General features: G+C 37.4%; 1 long non-coding RNA gene across 1 annotated transcript; it reads left to right on the forward strand.

Moving 5' to 3' along the window:
* Positions 1–499: 499 nt before the first annotated feature.
* LOC121089838 lies at positions 500–14,009 on the forward strand. The gene is made up of 6 exons (XR_005828396.1): positions 500–546; positions 3,504–3,527; positions 6,375–6,425; positions 6,930–6,980; positions 12,111–12,161; positions 13,964–14,009. It is a non-coding gene; the product is annotated as an uncharacterized LOC121089838 (long non-coding RNA).
* Positions 14,010–14,340: the final 331 nt, after the last annotated feature.

The following is a 14,340-nucleotide window of genomic DNA, read 5'->3' on the forward strand; positions in this document are numbered from 1 at the left end:
ACTATCCTTACTGAGACTAGCTACATGCTTAAAATTAAGAATATGGGGAAGTATTTTGCTGTGTCAGGGATGCAGTGGAGGTTTCTTCTGGTGCAAACAAAAAACAACACCTGTGTGGGGAACCCTCACATGACTGGGCGAAGTAGAGACCTGCTTGCTTTGCTCTCTCCTAAGTTATGTGATATGCACTGCAGTTTAGTCTCTGTTCCACCTGAGATCTAGAAGACAATGCTGCCATTTATTTTCAGAAAGTAAATAGTTCCTGTTTGCTTTTCCTTTTTTCTTTTTAAGATAGGTAAGAAATACTGACTATGTAGTCATGTATTAGGGGGTGTGTGAAGTGTGTGTGTGCAGGGTAGGTATCTCATGGTTGCAAATCACTTGCCTCAAAGTCATCTGTAAAGATTCAAGAAAAGCTTTTTCTGTTGAAGCAACACTTCTGACTAGAAATCTTACTTAAACCTTATCTTTCTTTTGCAGCTGTACTTGAAAAGAAGGAAGAAAAAGCAACAAGAGCAAGGCAACAAGAAAAGGCAGCAGAGCAAGGTAAAAAAACAATGTTGGCATTCTATCTTTTAAAAGACAATGGCATAAAAACAAAAACCTCAGATCCAGACAGCTGGATGACAACAACATTTAAATCCATTGCACTGCTAGTGTTTGTCAAGGCTCTGCTGTTTTTATCAGAGCAACAGGGAATTTCCACTGGGAATCTAGCTTTGTTCCACTTCCACAAAACTGCAACCCCACAAAAAGCTTCAGGTGAATAAGCTGCCCACTTCAGCTTAAAGGTCCTGTGCTGGGACTTTGGATCCCACAAATCTTGCAAGAGGCTTCCTGCCCCTGTAGCCTGGGCAGGGATCAGCCTTTACTATTCAGTCTTAGAGAGTGACTTGCAACAAGGTAAAGGAGTGGAGGCTCCCTCAAGGTAGCTGAGCTGCCTTTCTTATCCCAAATGAAACATTAGCCCCATGAAGAGCCACGAAGGTCTACTGCAGAGAAACTCAAAAGCTCTTGAGATCAGAACATGTAGATGTTTTTTGCAAAAAGCTTAGAATTGGTATGAATGAGGCATGAGTAGGAATGTCTGGAAGTGGGAACACCAGAAGAAAGGATATGACAGCTGCATGTGTTGGGCACATAGTTCAGAAGGTAACAAAGTCTACATTCAATTTCCCAAGCAAGAATATCAAGGGACAGTGTACACCCAGGCTAAAACAAAACTCAAGACATTGAGTGATGATGGTGAACACGAAAAGGATTGGAGCCTTAAAGCATCTAGACAAAGATGTGCCTTTTCCCATTAGATACACTTGTATTTATTATAACTTTTACTTTCGGCATTATATCCTGCATACTTGCTTCTTGCACATTTGTTAAAAGTGATCCATGCTTTTTTAGGCTAGTGCCGTAAGGAGCAAAGTAGTAAAATGCTGGCATAAATTCCTAAAGCTTCTCAGCCCTGACTTCCTTTGTACAATACATATCCTAATCTCTTGTGTTTTGTTACTAACTCTCTACCAAGGTGATTTTTATGTTTACTCATGCTCAGATTGACAATTAGAGCTGGGATGATGAATTTGGCATTTTCAGTCCTATTACACTGGAGTTTTTCCAAACTTGCCAGTAAACTTTAGAATAAGGTGTAAGACATTTATTAATGTAGCTTTGGTCAGTTGGGATATTATCTCTTTCTTTTCTCCAGTTTCTCAGCTCCTGCTTTACTCAGCATTACCCAAGCCAGCACAGGCACCCTGCAGCAGCTGTCAGCTGCTTGTTAGTTGTCATGGAAAATGTTATAATTAGGTGGGCCTTGGCCTAGATTTCAGTCATTGTTAGTCTGGGTATCTCAACACTATTTCCCATTGCCACACAAGTGTTTTCCCAGCCATCTGCACTGCTTCCTTTCCATTTGGCTATCTCATGCAGCAATGAAGTTCTGTTTGCTGTAAGATTTGTCCCTTCCACAATGTGCCACCATTAGATGAGCCTTCATCTGCAAAATATTTTAACTGTGCCCTAAAGAGCACAGACTGAGCAGTACACACCATAGTTTCACATGGCTGGCATTGAGCAGGGATTCCTAAACCACCGGTTGTGATACCCAGGGGGCTCGAAAGAGGGACAAAGTGTTTCCCAAGACAGCAGTCAGCAGCAGCAAGCACTATCTCCCCATGCCAGCAGCCATCTAGTTTCTGCAAGCTAAAGGAATAGAGCAATGTGTAATGTCTGTTGCGACTATTTCTGCAGCTCCTTCCAGGCACTGGCAGCACCTCCATTCCTCTGCTGCACAGAAGCAAACATAAACACTTTCAGACAGCAATTGCCTCTGCTTCTCATTTCTGTACGCTGTATGTATAGAGTTACTCCCAACTCATTGATTACTCAAAGACAAATGAGCCAAAAGAAAATTTCAGGAAGTTTGTTCAGTATTAGCCTGTGTTTATATTTCTCATGGAAGAGTAAAATACAAGGTGATGAAAGCAGCTCTGAGTTATGTTTTGAGTGAAACCTGCACCTAATTCACCGATTCCAGGTATCTGGAAAATCTGAGGAGAGGTGCCGACTCTCTTAATGAGTGTGAGTATGAAATGACCTGGAAGTAGTTTTTGAACTGAGAAGGATGTTTGAGCCTTTTAGACTGAGAGATGAAATCATTTGCTCTGCTAGCTGTTGTACATCAGAATACACGTCAAAAAGTAGAGGGATTCAGACCTTGTCAAAATTAGGATTTGCAATTTAAGAAAAAAACTAAATATAAGGAAATTTGCAGAAAATCTGGAGTGTTGGTGGCTTTATTTCTATAGCAAACAAGACATAGCTTCATTGTTTCAAACCTAAAGGTTTTAGTGATCAAACATGTTATTGCAGCTTTGACCTCAAATCCCCATGGTCTGGAAATGGACTAAAAGGTTGTAGCAACATGTCAGTTCACTTATCTTTTATTAGTAGTAAAGCAAAGTTGCAAGTAACATTTTAAACTGTTAAAAGGAGAGCAAGAAGGCAAAGAACTGCCAGAAATATCTAGAAGAAGACAGTAATTTAACTCTTTGTCCTATTAAAAAAAAAAAAAAAAAGACATAAACATATGTCAGATGGTTGCCAAGGAGTTACTCCCTATTATTAAGGCAATGGAGAATTATTACTTAAATGAGGAAAAAAAAAAAAAGATTTTTTCTTGTGATATCTAATAGTACTACAAAAGGAGTTAATTACCATCAGATAAGGAGGTCATATGAGGCTGGGTTTTTTAATGGTCCTGTTGCATGTCTCCAAGGTATTAGGTGGGAACGATAAACTTTTTTCATATACACAGAAATCATGCAACAATGGAGAGGAAATCACTTTCAAGATATATTTAAGCACTTAGAGACAATATATATTTAGCTATATTTGCATTAGCTGATTATATTAAAAATAATTTCCTATATGAACATGTATTCTAATATTTCCTTTCTCTTTCCTCTTTTCACTTTTGCTTTCCTTCTCTTGTTTTTCCTTAGATAAACCAAAGATGAAACAAGGAAGTAAGTACAGTTTTACATATTGCTTCTCCCCATAACTGATAAAGCAACGTCAATGAAAATAAACCCCAAACTTTATAAAAGCTCCTGCTGCTAGTCAGAATTACAGGTTATGGTTGATTAGACAGACTAGAACTAATAGAACAAAGAAGATAATAGTAATAATGGATATGCTGAGATATTCTAGTCTGTTTAAGCCAGTTTCACCCTAGTACTGTGTATTCTTCCTCGAAAAAAGGAAGACACTTGTGTAATGTCATCACAAAAAAGCTATTTATAAAGCTTATATTTATTATTTTACACACAAAATTCTCTCCACACCTGCTACAGGTCTCAGTTATGTATTCTGATGTCAGTATGAACTTAACACTGCAAATCAGTACAGAGCAAGTAACACTAGGCTCTTGTCATGAGATCTGTGCTACAAGTCATTTTGCAGTTACGGCAGACTGTCTAACAGACCTCAGCAAGTTCAGTCCTACAGAATACGGCTGGTGTTTATTTGGACTTTAATTTTCCCCTTCCAGGTCAGTCCTGGGTTGTTTTTTAAATTCAGCAGCAGCATGTGTGTCACATGCCATACCATCCTAAAAGCCATTTTTTCTCCTGGAGGTGACAACTATCTCTGAAACACCTTGCTAAAGGTTTCTGTGTTTGGGAGCCAGGTAGGACTTCAAGCTTTGTCACTAATGACTTAAGCTTTCAGTTCAGAACTATTTAATTTTTTTTTTTCCAAATGCATCATTGGAGTAACATTGGGTAACTATGTTCTTAATAATGGAGGTGCACAACACAACTCCATTTGTGTTCCTACAGGCAGGAACCTGAAAGTAAAGGGTTTCTATTGTGCATTAAAATATTTTGCTAAAGGCGTAAAAGTGTAGTATTTAGCTGTGTTACTTGTATTCTTGTATTAATCAAAAATCTTTATTTGAATTGTGAATCATACACAAAAAAAAAAAAAAAAAAAAAGTTGTGTGTCTTCCATTCTCTTGTTTTTTGGTTGTAGAGACCATTGCACTGAACATGGAAATTCTCTTGAGAAATTTTTGTTATTCATGAGCACAGAAAGACTAGTTTTTCAGTCTTCTCACTGAGTTTTGTGTTAATGACAGATCTCTGTCATTAACTTAGTATTTAAAAATTGGTGTTGACTTTTTATTAGGACTATTAGAGATACTTAATTCCACTGTATATGCTTCACAGACATCTGCAGTACACTGGGTTTTTTTCTCATTTGGAAAGTTAGTGACTGAATCATAAACTGGTGAGTACAAAACCTGAAGGCAGAAGCAGGAGAGCAGAGGTAGCTTCTGAAGCAGATATCTAGGATGTGGTGAGGATGGAAAGAGACAGTTTTATTACAATAAAATTACACTCTTGACCTTGTTCAACTAACTCCTTTTCCAAGTCTTCTACTTCAAAAATTATATTGTCTGGAAGTATTGCCTTTTTAGAAACACAATATAGAAGGAGAAAAATAATGATACATTCATCCTTTGACGTCAGCCCCAACAGAGCAGGAGTTTCAATGTCAACAGTAAATTAAGGTTTTCCACTTGATGGTTATTTCTACCATGAATAAAATTTTATTATTTCTTGATTCCTTCAATTCAGATTCACCATGAACTCAGTTTGACTTACAGAGTCAAATACTAAATCCTGAACAAGCTTTATTGATACCATGATAAATTACTACTGAATATTTTCCATGCTTTTATAACAAAAGCAACAATTTGTGCATTGCGTGTGCTTAAGGCAGTAAACAATTATCACTCCAGCTACCCACTGTAGCTAATGCAATTTTCATATCTATGCTAAACACAACCTCCTCCTCATTAGGAGTCTTGACCTCTTATCCTATATGTGGAAACCAAGACGGTCTTCTGAAAGAGCTTTTTAAGACCTTCTGGCACTGAATTGCCAGGATTTCTCAATGTAAAGAATATTTGCTTCATATCTGATGGAGAACATTGTATTAATTTTTTGCAGAAAATATCTGTTAATTAGTATTTGTCAGATGACATGTATAAATTAATGTAACCAGTATTCAGATGGTTAAAACACTCACTTAACATGCAAGAATTCAAAATCCATGTCTCTGTTCTTTGTGACTAGGCTGTTTTGAGACAGGTTTATCTATTTTTTTAATTTTAGTAGCAAAAGATTTGAAGAATTCAATTTCATCAACCTGGAATGATGATCTCACGTTTTGCCTGAAACAGAATTCTTGTTTTCTGTCTGGTTCAAATACTTTCTTGTGCCTTTCACAGGGGACCGCTCTTCCTCATAGAGTATCTGTCAAGGATGGTGTGGCCTAGCCCTCTTCACTACTTGGCTGTAGGCAGAATAAAAAGAACTCTTCTTCATCCTCCTATTTGTCACTATTGTGTTGCTCCCTCAATTTAATACACATCTGACCCCTAGAAAAGAATAGCTTCAATAAGAAGGCCCTTGGACTGACTCAGCAATAATGGACAATCCCAGATGAGGGAAGTAGGCCACAGCCAGGTCTGCTGAGGCAAAATTGGCAAAGGGTCACTTTTATCCTTTCTGGTTAAAAAAGTTGAAAAACTATCCTTCTCTCATATTAAGCTGAAGCTTGCAAATTTTATAGGTTTCATAGTTAAATTGATAAAACACATTTTGTGGACTGAACTCTTTGAACAGAAACTGTTGTGTTCCATACAACTCTCCCAATCACTCCAGTTTTCACTGTTTCTTCCAATACACAGTCACAGTCTCTCATACGATCTAGATGCCTCATTCTCTCTTATGATTAAACCTCATAGTTTCACTCAGTTATGGCTTCTGATTGTCACTTTATCAATGTGAATACTTCTTTTACAGATCCTGGAAAACAGAAAGAATTGAAATCTCCAGCTGCTACAAAAGATAAAGGTAACATGGCAGGACAAAATTGTATAAAACCCCAAGATTATGTGCATCAAGGAAAAAATCTTGCATTGCATTGGCCATTTTGGTTTTATGGTACAGTTTAGTCAGGAATTTATAAGCATAATATTTTTTCAGTAAATTTATCATAAAACTTAATTGGCATTACCTGGATCAGAAGTGCAAATAGAGCCTTGGTAATATGAAGCATCTGTATGAAAATTTAGAAGTCTAGATGCAGAATTTAGGAACAGTAGTTAATGTTTGTTATTACAAGCTGCAAAGTGAAATAAGTTGTGAGTGATCTGTTCTTTCATCACACTTAAAGAAAAGTTCATGGTTTCACTGTGTGAACATGCTAAAACTGATGAAAAACCATTGTGCTGTACATTTAATTGGTATCAGGGCTTAGTTAGAAACCGCTGATTTTTCAATCAATCATTAGCCCAGAGGTACTAGATGTTAACCTTTTACTACTCTAGCTTGAAGATTAATAAATTATTTTTACAGAACCTGCTAAAGAGAAGGAAGAAAAGAATCCTACAGCTTTAAAAGATAAAGGTAAGAATACACAACAAAACATAAAATGTCTTGAAAACCACACAAAGTAGAATGAGGGTTTTCATTTTAAAATAATCTATTATAAATCTTTTCCATTGTAGATTTTAACCAATCAACATTTAATTGGTTAGAATATTCTACAAGATTTATAGCATGAAAAAAAGGGGGGAAAGGACATATATAAAATATTGTGATCTAGTTAACATTCAGAAGTCTCAAAATCAATCAAATAAATATCATAAAACCACTATGAGTAATAGTTAAGAATTTTCCTAACAACTTACTCTTCCGAACAACACAAATTGTTTAATAGGAGCCACTTAACAAAGTTTGAACTGAATGCTTGTGTAAATCTGTGGATATAATAGGAAAAGAGTAGAATTTATGAGCATATGAGTGGGTAATGTGCTTTCTGGACTCTGTAAAAGCTATAGTTAAAAACCCATGGCTTCATCCACTCAGCCACCTACCTGCAACATGAGAATTGGTCTGAATCTTATATTTTATCAAACAGTTCCCATGTCTCTCTTAAACTTGGTCAGAGTAGATGGTTAGCTCATCTGAACTTCCTTTCACCCACTATTTTGCTGGGTGCTTTTTACCCATCTTACTGCTTTCCTCTTTTCTAGAGATAGCTGTATTTGAAAGGAGGAGTGGTTTATGGATAAGTCTTATTTGACATGTTCTTTAGGTTCTTCAGAATAAAAAAATCTACCATATACACAGACATTTTAATATTTATTCTAAACTATAGTCACTATATGCTATTTCAAATGAAGAACTGCATGAAGAGTTTAGTTCAAGCACTATGGAAAGATGCAACAAAAATCTAAAAGAGAAGGAGGAATAATCTTATTGCTAGACACATTTTCAAAACCCTGGAAGCTGTTCATTCACTCTTGTTTAACTGGGTAATCACTAATTAATCACTTCTTTATACACAAATTAAAATTAAATTATAATAATCTGCAAATCCTGTGTAGCTTACTCCCAATGTACACATGCCCCATTTGCATAAGCTTACTTATCTGAATCAGAAGTGTATATCCAAACTGTCCTGGGGTCCCATGGCCCTCTTCACAGATTGTCTATAATCTGTTGTTCCCTAATGGAGTTGTGCTGAAAAATTAAAGGAGCCACTTGAGTAACAGCTCCGCCCCCTCTTCCTTTAAATGGAGCAGGTATGCTCAGCCTGCTCCTTTCAAAGGATTACTGATGGCAGTGAGAAGGGGCGGGGGCGAAGAAGAAGGGAGAAAAGACCCAAAACATTTTTCTTCTTTGGCAAGAGTTTCTTTAGAACCAGTGGAAAGGGGTTTGCCATCCCTGAACAAGCTTCTGTAGCGCGTCCTTTGGTGGGTGCTCCCACAGCACCGCTTTTGATCTCCTGGGCTCATGCTCAATAGATCAGCAACTTACTAAGTTATTAGCAAGTCCTTCTAACATGAAAGAGCAGGTTAGACCTCCTCCATCCAGCCTTCAGAAAGAGGTAGGCAGGAATTGAATTTAAACATCAAGTACAGGCTCTGTTATATCCCAATTTCCTACATTTTAGGAAAACAAAGCAAAAACATCTGTAAAAATTCCAGGATATTACTCAAAAGTCTTACCATTTATAGCTTCACAACACTTTCTTTACCCCATGTAATACTGTCATGTATGCCCAATGCATTACTGCTGCTAAAAGCAAGATCTCAACCTACTCCTCGATGCTGAATACAGCTGTAAATGTACCTCAGGCTCCTAAGCCCCTGCAGCAGACTGATGTCCAGCCCAGCTGAGCCTGGCCCCTCAGATTCCAAGAGCACTGGCTGACGCAGCCATGACTGTTTCCCATAAGAGACATCAAACTTGCACAATTCAAGTGTCTGTGTCTAAAAATGCAGGTACCGATTAGCAAGCTGAATAGCTCGGTCCAAAATATATTGGCAGCAAAGAAAGACTCCATAGGAAGAATTTATAATGCTGTGTGGGAGAAACCCTTAGAAATCTTGGTGCCTTTCTGGGCTATGTGCTTTCCCTATTGCATTCTGAATTACTCTGCTGCATAAACATATATTTAGCACTATGAATCCCCTACTTCAGTCACCATATTTGCCCAAACTGTAACTCACAAATTAATCAAAGCCTTTCTTGCATGCCACTCTTTCCCCTCTCCATGACCTCTTCAAGCCTCTTCAGTGGGCCTCTGTAAAGTTTGACCAAGTTACTGGGGGCTTCTTTTCAGTGTTTGCAACTTGGTGTCTTACAAACTGTTTCCTGAAGTGGATGTTTCTGGCAAATAAAAATATATTGAAGGACACAGGAAAGTAAGGATATTTAAGACTGCATATGCATGCTAATTAGGTAGCTTGGGAGTTTGTTACTATTCATGTAAAACCAAATAAAAGAGCGTTTTTAGATGAGGTGTTAAATACTTGTGATGATTAATGTTTGCCTGGAACCTTATGCAATAAAAGAGACCTCATTCTTTTTGAAGGATAGGCTAAGTCTGAATGAACAAGGATGATGTCCTTAAGTAAAAACAAGTGTTTTTACTTAAAGCAGGGACAGGAAAAATTAAACCCTGAAACATGGGAATTACTGCTGGGATACCCTGTAGATCACAACCTTACAATGTTACCTTATCTATTTTATGACCTGAATAAATGTCCTTAATCTTAGAGTTTAATTTTATTGGCAGTAATTAAGAAGAACACTGAAAGAATATAATTTCCATTGTCTTGTGATAAAGGACATCTCAAGAATCCTTCTGAATTTATAACTGGCTTTTCAGCTTTTTCCTGAAGAAACCCACTTACAATAATGAATATAAAAGCTGATTTTCTGTTAACATAAGTATATTCAAATAATGTGAGGTCAATTAAACCCTCAGGTATAATTTGCCATGTGTTTTTTTGGTAAATGTCTTACCCAGCTAATCAGAGCAGAAGCTCATTCATCCAGAGTCTTTTACAGTGACACTAAAAGCTCATGATACATCATATGTAACTCCTCACTTAATTTTTCTAAGAAATTTGCTACAAGTGCACTATGCTGAGTTATTAAGTGACAGTATTTGTACTCTATAGGTAATCTAAATCCACTCTTACCCGGTGTTCCATGATTTGTTTTCCAAACAAATATTCCTTTTTTCCCTCTTGTTTGCTTCTGTCATGTTTTGAGATATCTTTGCATCTTTCCTTATGTCACTTATGTGTGGATAATAACCCTATTTATTTTTATACACAGATTGGTGGGGAAAATAAGTCAGTAGTGTGTATTTCTTTCTTGCCATATACATAATAGCACATTGTCATTTAAGAAACAAATGTGCTGATTTGCACTTGCCATGCAGTGCTTGTGCTTCATTTGAGGTAGAAGTAAAAGGAAGTAACATCTTGCCTGTAGTATTTTTTACCTTAACTTATAATACACCTTTTTTTCTTTAAAAGTAGAAAGTTATGTTGTGAGACTCACCTACAGAAATGCAGTGTGTGTTCTGTTAATACTTCCTCCTATTTCTATGTACTGATTTGTTGTTGTCATTTGCGTGAGAACTACATCTTTATCCTGAAGAGTTCACACACTGCTGATGCTCCATCTTTCCACACCATCTTCCTAACCTGACTCATCTTCACCCCTGGAGCAGGATGCAGAAGAAAGCAGCAAAGTGAATGTTGGCTTTAAGCCAACTTTATGTTTTACCTCTTCTGGGACCAGCAGGAAAGTGGTCCATTGAGAGCAGAAATTTGAAAAGTCTTTAGTGAGTCCCTGTTTAAACACCTGAAGATGAAAGCCTGCTCCCTGGAAGGGGAACAGGACTGGTGATCTCAGTAGCCTTGGCTCGGTAGGGAAGTCAGTATACCACAGAAAGTGCCCTGCACTGATAGCTCTATCCAAAAGTTTTAATGGTCAAAACTACTGAAGCTGCTTTAGGAGCTACAAATCACAGGAAATCTCAGGGACATCTGCTACAGAGGTGACAAAAAAAAGCCCCTCATGGGCACATGCCAGCAAGTCTACAAGGGCAAAGGCAATGGCTTGTGCCTGTGGCTGTAACAATGACTGCTGGTCTTTGAGATCATAAATTTACACACAGAGTAAAATGGTCAGGTTGGGTAGCTGTTGTTTCAAGGCTTCCTATACAGTCAACATAAAAGCTTCTTCAAAAGGTTTCAGTCTTCACACTGCAAATTTTTTCTCAATCCCCTGAAGAAGTCCACCTGCTATTGTGAAGACCAAGCTCCTAATTTAAGTACCTGTCCCTGAATGGTGTGATTTCCCTAACAGCTTCAGCCACTCTGGAAGTGTACTTTTTCTGTTACAACTCGCACTTAAAGCCAGATGGATAAGTGGGATTGCTTCCTGGCACCATGGCAGCCAGGAGGATGATCAAAGTTAAACTTATTTTGGAAAGGATCTTCTCTTAGCTTTATCTGTTTTACTGAAGATTCGGTTAACTTTCATTTGGAATAAAGTGCATGTTTTTTCTAGATCCTTAGGTGCTATATCCTGTCAGATGTAGTGCAATTGGGTTTACTCAGCACCCTGAAAACTATGATATTATCTCACTCAAACCACATACTTTCATAAGGCTATGAAATTACTTCCTCAGTTTGGAAAAAACTATCCTCCTAATCTTCCCTGGTACATACACTTAAGAGGTCAAAGAGTCTATTGGTTTTTAAAAAAAAATAGTTATTTACAACATACTGTGTGCTTTTCTTGTGCTTGCTGACTCTGAATGCATGCTTCCTGAGAGGCTGAGGAAAAAATTTGGCTTCAGACCATCAGAGAAAACAGAATAATCCTTTCTGTCTGCATGAAGTTTTGGATACAGCCCTAAGAATTTCTAATCCTATGTCATTACTTGCATTTCCCCCTCTCCTTTCCAATTTCTTCCTTCTGTGAGATCTCTAAAGACAGAGTGATCTATAGTAACTTCTGCTCTTGAATTTGCTACTAACATTATTGCACCTCAAAAAATACAAGGTGGTCACTAGACAGAATGTAAAGACAGGTCAAGGTTGCATCCATTTATGTTCATAATTTTAGTCTTACTCTTTAAGTATTTGTTGGGGTTTTTTTCTTTTAAATATAGAAGGGCAGTCCTATCTTCTAAGTTTCAAAATCATAATTATCTCCCTACAGATTCCCTGAAAGGAAAAAATCCCAATAATCCAGAGGGGTCAAAGGAAAAAGGTAAGTGCAGAAATTAAGAAGTTCAAAGCTGAATATCAGAACAGCTATTCAATGCTAGAAACAGATCTTCAGTAGGAATATACCAAGATGGAAAACCAGACCCATCCTGGTTCATGTTTAGATCATTTCACCCATGATACTGTTTTTAACAAGATTTGTGCTTTACAGATCCCCTGTAGGGTCACTAGTAACTACCTAGGCTTCTTTTAAATTCAGATATTTGAAATTGCATCCTGGGGGAAACACCAAAATGGATTTTTATACCACTTTTGGATGTTAGTCTGCCAAAAACAAGTTGTCTAAATCCTACAGTGGTGACTTTCTTGCAGGGAACCTAGACTAAAACTGGTTCATGTGGCTATGGTTCAAGAATGTGGTTGACTAAGAATGAGACTGTCTGAGACTACTGACAGATCCAGCTGTTTGAGGATGACTGAAAGAAGTCAGGATTTTTTCCTAATTTACTGTCAACATAGACATATATGTCTCCAATCTTTTCAGTTGCAGGAGCTTGGCCTGATAGCTGTGCACACAGAGATCATGGACTGTTTGATAGTGTCTATTTGGAGAAAACCCTATTTGTTGCAATGTGACATGTACGGACCACTGATACAAAGAATTAAAGGATTCACAGCCACTGATGACTTTCTGAAGAGTACTGAAACAGCTCAAAAACTTCAGGGGAACAGCAAAGGCTAGCAGAACTATGCATGCTTCCTGAGCTATAAAGGCACATCTGAGGTCCAAATTGTGACAAATTCCCACTTTTTTGGAAGAAGGTGATATTCAATGCAGTCCAGATCATGGCTGGCATAGTGTAGAGTACTGAGTAGTCATACAGCAAAGTGAGGTAGTTCTGGGAGGAATGCGTTATTCCTTGTGAAAACTCCATGGAATGAAGCCAGGGTATAACTTGGGGCTCAGGATTCTCCTCTGTTGCTGTTGTCAGTCCATGCGTCTCACCTGGGCACCACAACAAGATCCTAGTTTTCCTTCATTTGTGCTTAGCCAACTGGATTTTCTTTTGTCTTTTGTTCTGCCTTGTCAGATAAAGAAAGAGAGAACTAGAATATCAGTGGTTTTTGTCATCTCCTTTAATACTTTATCATATACAGCAGAAAAATTAAAGATACAATTACAATCTTGGACTACTCATTGTGACATAAGATATATAAGCACACATTCAAAGGATGAGCACTGCTCTTATTTTATACTCAGCCTGCCTGTGATTTTAAAAGGCTATATATATGCAGGAAGTGAAATCCTGTTCACAGGCAATACCCATATGGCCTCTTTGATATTAAAAGGATAATGGAATCCTGAATGAGTAACCGGTCCTTTTGTCACTCCTGAATAAAGAAAACTCCCACTTACCTTTATCAGCAGCCTCTGGCTTTCAAGACCAGTATTCCTAATATTTTAATTCTGTCAGTGTGGATTAATTTTTTATTTGGGTTTCGCAAAAGAAAAGTCCATTGATGTCAACCTCTCTATAGAATTTATTTCCTCTTTGTAAGTTATTATTCTTCATTGCCTACTTGAAAGACAGTTTAACTGTTTCCTCAAAATGTGAAAAAACTAATGACATACTGAAATCTTATTATTTTGTATATTCAAGTTTAAAAGATGAATGAATGACCTCGTTGTTTTGTCCTGTTCTTTATTTCTGTGCTGTTAAATCCATTTAATTATCATGTCTTTTTTGCTCTCTACATAACAAATTGTTTGACTTGCTTTCTTTTTCAAGTGTCATCTTATTTCTCTAAACTGACTTGCGAAAAATATGAAATGTTTCTTTTTAGACACTGTTAAAAGAAAAGATGTGAAGCCTCCAGCAGCTTTAAAGGAAAAGGGTAATGTCTTATCATTATGTGGTTGGGAAATAACCAGTCAACCTCATGAAAGGGTCTGCTGGTATCTCAGTGCAGTTTTGATATATTTTGAATTACAAGCTTTTGGTGACATGCAGCTAAACGTAGCTTCCTCTCACTTAATAGATCTGATGTATTGAAAGAGCAGTGTCTGATACAATTCAGAGATAATAAGATCATAACCCTTACTGTGTTATTCTTTAACCACTGCCTGATCTTCACAGCCAATGCTGCAGCAGGAATGCTCGTCTATTCTGAGTGAATTAGTAGCAGAGCTGTTACTGAATTCACATGGCAGGCTGAAACGA

Source organism: Falco naumanni, chromosome 6, assembly GCF_017639655.2.
Source record: "Falco naumanni isolate bFalNau1 chromosome 6, bFalNau1.pat, whole genome shotgun sequence".
Taxonomy (NCBI): Eukaryota; Metazoa; Chordata; class Aves; order Falconiformes; family Falconidae; genus Falco; species Falco naumanni.